Below are 9,391 nucleotides of genomic sequence, written 5' to 3' on the forward strand. Positions count from 1 at the left end.
GGAGGCAGAGAGAAAGACAGACAGACTGACAGGAAAAGAACTACATGGCTTCTCTTTCCCTTCTATACTCCAATCTGCTATCAGTACCTCTCTTTGGCAGAACCCAGCCAGAAGCCAGCCAGCATGGCAATGTGGGAAACCCAGCCTGTAAGGGCCTGCCTCCCGTAATATAGAGCAGAACAAGGGAAGATGAGGAACCAGAGCTCAAAGAAAATAGTCAAAGGACCAGAATACTATTGGAGGCTCGGGCACACACTAACTTGTGAATCTGTATACTAAAAATATAAAGGAGAAAGAGAAAACATCTGCCAGTTGCTACTAGGCCCCAGCCTATCTCAGAGACATGGAACCACCCTGAACCAGGAAACAAGGTAACAGCCAATATGCACATGCACACAAGCTGGCTCACACCATTGTTCCACCCCCATATAGTGCCTCTTTAAGGAGAAAATAGTCTTTCGAAGAATTTAAGTGCCTAGAAATGGAACATAACCATTGCTCAAATACTAAGATGGTGGTAAATTGTCTTCTGAACTCTTAAGATGGAAGAGATGCAACAGGGTTAAGCATGGGGGTTTTTACATCTATGGTGTTTTACATGACATTTTAGTGAAATACACAAATTAAATAAATAAATACACACATTAAAAAAAGAAACACAAAATCCTAAAGTGCTTCTAATTATCCAGGAATCAATTCATCTTTATAATGTAAATTCAAAAGGAGCAGGAGAAGAATCCCTTCTGGGTTAGGAGAGGTACAATGGATTAATAGTTGCAGGGTCCCAGATATTTGTTAGGAGCTATGTATACCAGTTGTCACTCAGCTATCTATAAAAAAAAAAGATGCTTTTAGCACTCTTTTGGACAGGAGAGCAAATAAGGAGAATTGACACTGAGCCTAAACTGAACCTCACCATTTAGCGACAAGTGAAAATTAATCAAATTAAAAAGTGAGTCCTAAAAAGAGATTATATCAGGGAAGGGAAATACTAGCCCGAAGGTGTGGGAGATAAGCACACTTTCTTGAACATGTGCTACATGTTATAAAGGCAACTTTCATAAGTAGAGCATTGGCTGTTCTCAAGAAAAAGAAATAAAGTATAGACTGTAACTAGAAGGAAAATGGTGAAATCAGCTGAGATGACAAAAGATTGCATGAGATACAGGCTCAGATGGAGAGGGACATAGCTGAGTGAGAGAAAGACATCAAGAGATATAGAAATGTAATAATGAAATTTAAATTCACAGCCCAATGAAGAAAGAACAGATTTAACACTGCAGGAAAGTAAATCAGCGATGAGAACAGATTTGCAAAGCATTCACTAAAGATAGAAAAAATAGACAAAAGATGATATCAAAGAAAGAGCAGGTAGATATGAAGACAAGAGCATGGAAACTTACATTCACAAAGAAAATTAGTGTTCCTGAAGAAGAAACAAAAGAAATAGTGCAGTAGTTGGTGGTACAACAGAAGAAAACAGTTTTCAATTGCAGAGTACAAAGTATGATTAATGAATAGACACACTCATGTCTGACAAATTCTGGTGCAAGCTTTGAATTTTGAGAAAAAAAGGAAAAATGTGTCTGGATGGACAAAACAGGCTACCTAGAAAAAAATAAGAATCTGATCAGCCTCATTTTTCTCCCTGCACCATTAACTTTCAGAAAGCAGGTAACAGCATCCATGTAATTTTGAGGGGAAGAAGTTGGGGAGTTAAAAATTCTACTTCAGGGTGGGGGGAGATTTGCAAAATGGGTGAAGGGAGTGGGAGATACAGACTTCTAGTCACGGAATGAATAAATCATGGGAGTAAAAGGCACAGCATAGGGAACACAGCCAATGATAATGTAAAAGGGTTGTATGATGACAGATGGTAGCTACACTTGTGGAAAGCATGACATAATGTATACAGAAGTTGAATCACCATGTTGTACACCTGCAACTAATGTAACATGTGTCAACTATACTGAAATAATTTTTTTTAAATAGACAGTCTTTGGGGTCTGGCAGAGCATATGACTCTTGATATTGGGGCTGTAAATTCAAGCACTACATTAGATGTACAGATTACTTAAAAATAAAATCTTTTAAAAAGTATACAGTCTTTGAACTCAGAAAAATTTTTAAAAATTATATCTCAGGTAAAGTTGCTATTTGTAGTAGATGCTGTGAATCTCCCTCTTTGGGAAAGACATACTCATTCTCCCAACTGCCAGGAGTGTTGGCTGCTGAGGGCTCATAGCTGATTCCCTCTCTACAAATTATCTTCAGCAGATGGGAAGCCAAGATTATACTCCTCCAGAAGGCAGACCACATACAATAAGTGGTCCAGTTGGAAGTACAAAGGTCTAGCCCCCTTGCTCCAAAATTTGGGGCTACTTTGAAGAACCATCCCATCTCCAGAGCTTTCCTTAGATTTGGCTGAAACCTCTGTTGCAACTGCCTTGACAGTCCTTCCTCTGCCCATCCTGCTTCACTCACTCCCCTATAATTGTTATTCCCAAGCTCAGTCCCCAGTCAACCTCCAGCATGTACATCTTCATCTCAGAATCTATTTTTAGGGAGTCTGCCTTAAGACAAAATCCATTTAGCAAAATGGAAAGACCTAGTCGAGTACCAATCAAGGGGTGAAAATAGGTAACTTAAGAAAGAAAAGTCATGGTATAATACTCTGAATTTAAGCACTGAAACTCCCTAATCATACAGTTATTGTTGGAAGTAGGCTTACAAAAGGGAATGAAAATATACAAGATAATTTTTGAAAGAGATGAGATATAAGTTAACTATATATTTAGTAACAATTGTCTGGTTCTAACATTCCAGATTACACGTTCTAAGATTAGGAAGTACAGAAGGAAGGGCTGGGCTAGGGAAACAAAGGAGTTCTGCATTTCTTATTTTACACAGCAGCAGTTAAGGATGAAGGAGTTAGAGGATTCTATATATGGCCTGAATTGAGTAAGTAGATAACGACAAGACTGGCCTGAATTGAGTAAGTAAATAACCATAAGACTACTATAAACGCCAATATGATTCAGACACACTTAGAAGTACAAAATTACACAAATTAAAACATCCAGTTCTGTTGAAGATGATGAAACACATTTATTATCATACACTCTCAAGAGAGACATATATTGATAGAAACTTTCCGGAGATATCTAATTTTTGCTTCCAGTTGTATGGAAATCTTCCTATGTAAATACTTACTCTGAAGTATAAAGATGCATGTAAAATTATTGGAGCATTTTTATCCAAGTGAAAAATTGAAAATAATCTAAAAATTATCAGTATGAAAGTTAAAAATTAAATTATTATTTATACAATGGTATATTGTGAAGCTATTAAGAAGAATCAGTTCTATTTAAAGGCACTGCTATAGATGGATCTCCATAATCAGTGAATAAAAGTACAATATATACTATATGAATGTATTTATGTACAAAACCCCCATTTAACAAAGCTATATATTTGACATGTTTGTCTATCCACCTAAATGCATAGGATGGAACTAGAAGGATAAGGCATGAACTGATAAAATTTCCTCTGGGGGAAAAAATTGAAATTGACAGGCCATGTGAGACTTAATGGGGCAATTTGCTTTATCTACATTCTTGGAATTATTCACAGTGGTGATGTAGTCATGCATAACTTATATATATATCAAAATGTGTAAAAAGAACAACATTTTCTTCCTAATAAGGAAAGGTTTGGTTATTCGATAGCTAATGGTAATACTATTGGCTAAATACTTTGAAATATTGTACAGAACTTCCTCTCCCCCCAAAATGTCAAAATAAATTCTTGGTGGATTAAAGAGTTAACTGCAAATAGATTGTCATCATGAAAAAATAGAATTTTAAAATAATTACAAAAATAGGTGTGACTGTGAAAAAAAAAAGAGTAGAATTTAGCAAAGAAAAAAAATTAGGAAAAAACAGCCTTCAAAATAAATGCTTATTTTAAGAGAGGCAAACATATTTGCCCACTTAGAATGACGAAGAACAAGACAACTTTTGTAATTGCATCACACTTTGGCTCTGGGGAACTTGATGGCCAGAAGAAACAATCAAAAACAAAACAACAATGGAACAAAAACAACAGAACAATAGAATTGGTTTTAGAGTTCCTGTTCTTAAGGAGTACAAAAAAAGCCAGTAGTACCTCAGGGAAAATGAAACATTTACTCTAAAATATACTTCTGAGACAGGAGACACTGGGAGATATAGACAAGAAGATGCCTCTCACGGGGCACCTGGGTGACTCAGTCAGTTAAGCTTCTGCCTTCCACTTGGATCATGATCCCAGAGTCCTGGGATCAAGCCCAGAGTCCTGGGATCAAGTCCCCAGTCAGGCTCCCTTCTCCCTCTCCCTCTGACCTTTCCCCTGCTCATGCTCTCTCCCTCTCTCTCTATCCCTCTCTCTCATAAATAAACACACAAATATCTTTCTAAAAAAAGAAGATGCCTCTCATCTCACAATGCAGAATAGTCTCTTGCAACATCACTCAAGGAAATCTGAGGATGTGACGCCAAAACACAACTCAATGTAAACAGCTTCATAGCAGAGGGCAAGAGAGTTCAGTAGTCTTAATGACGTAACTTGAACCAGACATAAGTTTTAGGCTATTTTAGCAGAATAGATGGCCTGATTGTCCTTCCAACAATTCTTTCAACTGGCATTTCGATAAAATTTGTGAAGTAAGCTCTTTATTTCATACTTTGTTTGGAAATATAAACCATACATGTAAGTATTATATGAGTAGAACTAATAATCAGAAAAAGTAGTTTTCTGATTATTAGGAGGAGGAGGGAGAAGTCACTTTCCATTGGAGTAATAGGAGTGATGTATGCCTAACAGTGGAATAGTTACATGAGAAGTACACTACACTTGAAGTTAAGAGATCTGGGTGATACACATATTATTCTGTGACAGGCATGAATGAAATAGTGTAGCTGAGAAAGGCAGAACCAAAGTTTGGTGGAACATTAAAGGTGATCTATCACCTGAATTGAAGCAGAGAATTTGTAAAAGAAGACAACAAGAAATGAGAGTTGGTTGGTTTGGACTATGAGGTGATAACAATCAATATGCTATTTTCTACTCTATTTCCAGAGTCAACCCAAGATTCCCGAGAAATGGGCAAGAACAGTATATTCTTTGTAAATAAGCATTAATGAGGTCTCAAAATCATTTAGTCTACTCCTTGTTTTCATGAAAGAAGAATCTGAGGTCCACAGAAATAAAGCAAATCACTCAAGTTGATGACATTGAAGGCAAAGCCAGAATCAGAATCCAGCGATCCTAATTATTTCTTTATTTGCAGGTTATTTACTTTTAAAATATTTATTTATTTATCTATTTATTTATTTATTTATTTGAGAGAGAGAGCCAAGTCGGAGGGGCAGAGAGAGAGAGGGAGAGAGAGAAACCCAAGCAGACTCTGTGCTGAGCATGGAGCCCAATGCAGGGCTCAGTCTCATGACTCTGAAATCAGACCTGAGCTGAAACCAACAGTCGGATGCTTAACTGATTGCACCACCATGGTGCCCCTGGTAGGTTATTGACAAGCCTTGTAAACTTAGGATTTTCCTCTTGGAATCTTTCCTTTTGGAAGCCAGACCATGTTGAAAAGATATTGGGCTACTGCATGATGAGAGAGATCCTGTATGTTTCCAATCCAGCTCAGCTCTGAGCAGAGACCATTGTAATTTTTGGTCATTAAGTTTCAAAGTTGTTTGTTACACAACAATATTACCTGTAACAATGGGGAGAGGTGATTTGTATATTTCCTAGGCTTCTTTTCTAGCAAGAACCTGTTCTGTCCCATCCCTATATCTCCACTTGTCCTGGTAAACTTTTTCCCCAAGTGGCTGATTGTCCCATTTCTACTTATTCTCCCCAGAGCATTTTCTACTTCTCTACCCCACTATCTCAACTGTACCTTAACCATCCCTGCTTCATCTAGGTTACACATTGTATAAAAATGGAAACATGACAAGTAGATGCTATCTCTCACTAATAAGAGCACAGCAGGAAGATGATTGGCCCTGCTCCATCTCATTACCACAGTCATTAGCCAGAACACAGGTGAGTAATTACCAGATGTTGAATATTCCTCAGATTTCTCTTCTTAGAATGTAAGGAGAGGATGCTCAGCCACGGGTCACTAATGGTCTTCATCAAGTGACCCTTCTGATCTTTCCTCCTCTCTCCCTCCTTATCCCTCTCCTCTCATTCATGGTGGTCTGTGAGGACAGACCATTGATTACACCAAATGCCAAAGGCAGAACTAGTGCTCACTCTGCCAATGCTGTCATTGTTACTTCACTTTAGAAAAATTTGTTGAAGGTTCCCTCAGGGTCGCATCATGGATGAATTTGGAGGAGACAGAGAATGGGAAGGCAGTAGAGTTCACACTTTGTTCTATTTCTTATGTTAGAATTTCTCTACAAATAAAACATCTGAAGATTACAACCCTGAGGTTCAGTTCCCCAAAGCCCTCAAAGAACTGTACAAAGCCAAACTTTGGAGGGAAATCAGTCTTTGCCAGGAAGCTGCCCACAGTGCCATGGGTCCTGGGGCAACCCAACTTGACCAAGGGTTCAACTTGAACAAAGGAATATTGTCTCACAACGTCATTTGATGACTTACTCTCCTTCACCTGAGATGGCTTTATATATTAATTTTTATTTTCTGAAAAGTCGATTCTATAAGATACCAACATGTTTAAATAATACTATCTCACAGATAACATCAACTCAAAATTTGCAGTGGTGTCTCTAGTTCCACACTCACAAAAGATGGGAAAGAAGTTTAGATGTTCACAGGGGAACATTAGTGAGCATAGTTAGGTTGCATTTGACTGCTGGTGTTTGTTCCTAGGGAACTTATGTCATTCAAAGATAACACTTAATGTGAAGAGCACCTGAGATCCTGAGTTAACTTTACAGAAAAATCAAAATAACAGAGTTAGGAACAAACTAGTTATATCCCATTAGCAGCAAAATTCCATTTGTTGTCAACAGAGTGTGTTTAATGTTGGCGATCAACAATACCCTATAATAAGCATTAGCTGGCTCCTTCACTTCTGTACTTCATATATGAAAGCTGATTTGATGAAACAGGATTTTGCCTGGGGTGCTTGTGGTAGGGGGTTCATATAATTTACTGTACAGATTGGGGAAATTTGGGGTGTGAAAGCAGATTCCTCTCATAATTACTCCATGGCAACAGGCATAAAATGAGATTGTCCTGGGCAAACCTGGATGCCCAGTCTCCCTAAACTTGAGGAAAGAACGTAAGAAAGATCTCTGTACTAAAAACCATCCCCACAACTTTTGTCATACTGATCACCACAGGAGTACCATTACAGGAACTGCTCTTAAATATACAACATCTTTAAGGAGAACGACACTTGTTTTCATCAGTTACACCTTAACGTAAATAAGAATATGAATTTCTTCCTTTTTGACAAGTGACAAAAATGAAAGCACTGAACAAAGACAAATTTTAAAAAGGGAAGGAAAAGAGGTGGAACAACATCACTAAGTCCTATTTTAGAAAGACTTGACCAGTAGGGTGCCCTTTTTGGGAAATCACAATAGAGCTAGGTTTCTGAATCCAATCAGAGAATCTAAAAAGGGATTGGAGAGGTACCAAAAGAAACCTCCAAATAAGGTACAAACTTTTCTCAAGCTACCCCAGATCACCTTTCCTACATACAGTTTATCTACCCCATGTTCACTGCTGACAGACAAAAAGAGTCTTGAAATGAAAAACCTAGGGAAAAAGCAACTGAAGTTTATTGGATTTGATAGTTTACTTGCACTGGATAGGGCAGACCTAGAAAAGCTGAAACATAGAAAATAATTCAAATTAAAATAATCAAATTTATATGGTCAGAAGTGAAGATCCTAGTGAATTAACCTGCAGTGATACCAATTTCTTTTTTTCTTTTTTAAAAGATTTTCTTATTTATTTATTTGACAGACAGAGATCACAAGTAGGCAGAGAGGTAGGCAGAGAGAGAGAACGTGGGAAGCAGCTCCCTTTCTGAGCAGAGAGCCCAATGCGGGGCTCAATCCCAGGACCCTGGGATCATGACCTGAGCCGAAGGCAGAGGCTTAACCCACTGAGCCACCCAGGTGCCCTGATACTAATTTCTTAAAGAGGTCCTTGCAAGTGGTATTTCCTTGAGTTAATATTGCTGCTCAGTTCTGGGGGCAGGGAAGAAGGTGGGTGGGAAGGAAGGAAAAGAGTGTTCTGGACCTTACTGTAGGAGCTACATTAGCTCCTCCATTACTACGCATATGCCAAACTCAGCTGTGGAAAATGATGCAGATTGACTTATAATTCAACCAACTGGATTCAGATGGAGTAATTCAATAGATATTTACATATCTATCATTGCCTGGTGTTCATATTTAGCTTCTTCTCCCAGTGAACTGGTACAGCATGATTTGAATTGGCTTAGTTAATTCTTTTTTAAAATATTTATTTGTTTGTTTGTTTTAGAGAGAAAGAGAACACGAGCAGGATGGGCAGAGAGAGAGAGAAAGAGAGAATCTCAAGCAGACTCCACACTGAACATGGAGCCTGGTGTGGGGCTCAATAGCATGACCCTGAGATCACTACTTGAACTGAAACCAAGAGTCAGATGCTCAACCAACTGAGCCACCCAGACCCCCCAGTTTTAGTTCATTCTGTTAAATAAATTTTGTTTTGAAATACTTTTAGATTTATGGAAAATTACAAAGACAGTGCAGAGGCTTCCTATATACACCATAGCCTGTTTCCCTTATTAATAATAATTTATATTACTATGGTACCTTTGTCACAATTAATGAACCAGTATCTATACAGTATTTATTAAAGTCCATACTTCATTCAAATTTTTTTATTTTTTACCTAATGTCTCTTTTCTGTTCCAGGATCCCACCAGTGCACCCTATGACCTGTCATCGTGCTTCCATAGACTCATCTTAGCTAACAATTTCTCAGACTTTCCTTGTTTCTGATGACCTTGACAGTTATGAAGGATACTACTCAGGTATTTTGTATAATGTCTCTCAATTGGGATTTGTCTGATGTTTTCCTCCTGATTGGACTAGGATTATGGTTTTTGGAGAGGAAGTCCACAGGGGTGAAGTGCCATTCTCATCACATATCATCACATCAAGGGCAGATACTATCAACATGACTGATGACTGCTGATGTTGACCCTGATCATCTTTCTGACATCTGTTTGTCAGGTTTCTCCACTGTAAAGCTACTCTTTAATTTTTCCTCCCTTTCCAAACTATAGTCTTGGAAGCAAGTCACTAGGTGTAGTCTATACTTAAAAAGTGAAGAGGTATATTCCATCTCCTTGAGGTGGAATAACCAT

Source organism: Mustela lutreola, chromosome X (genome assembly GCF_030435805.1).
Source record: "Mustela lutreola isolate mMusLut2 chromosome X, mMusLut2.pri, whole genome shotgun sequence".
NCBI lineage: Eukaryota > Metazoa > Chordata > Mammalia > Carnivora > Mustelidae > Mustela > Mustela lutreola.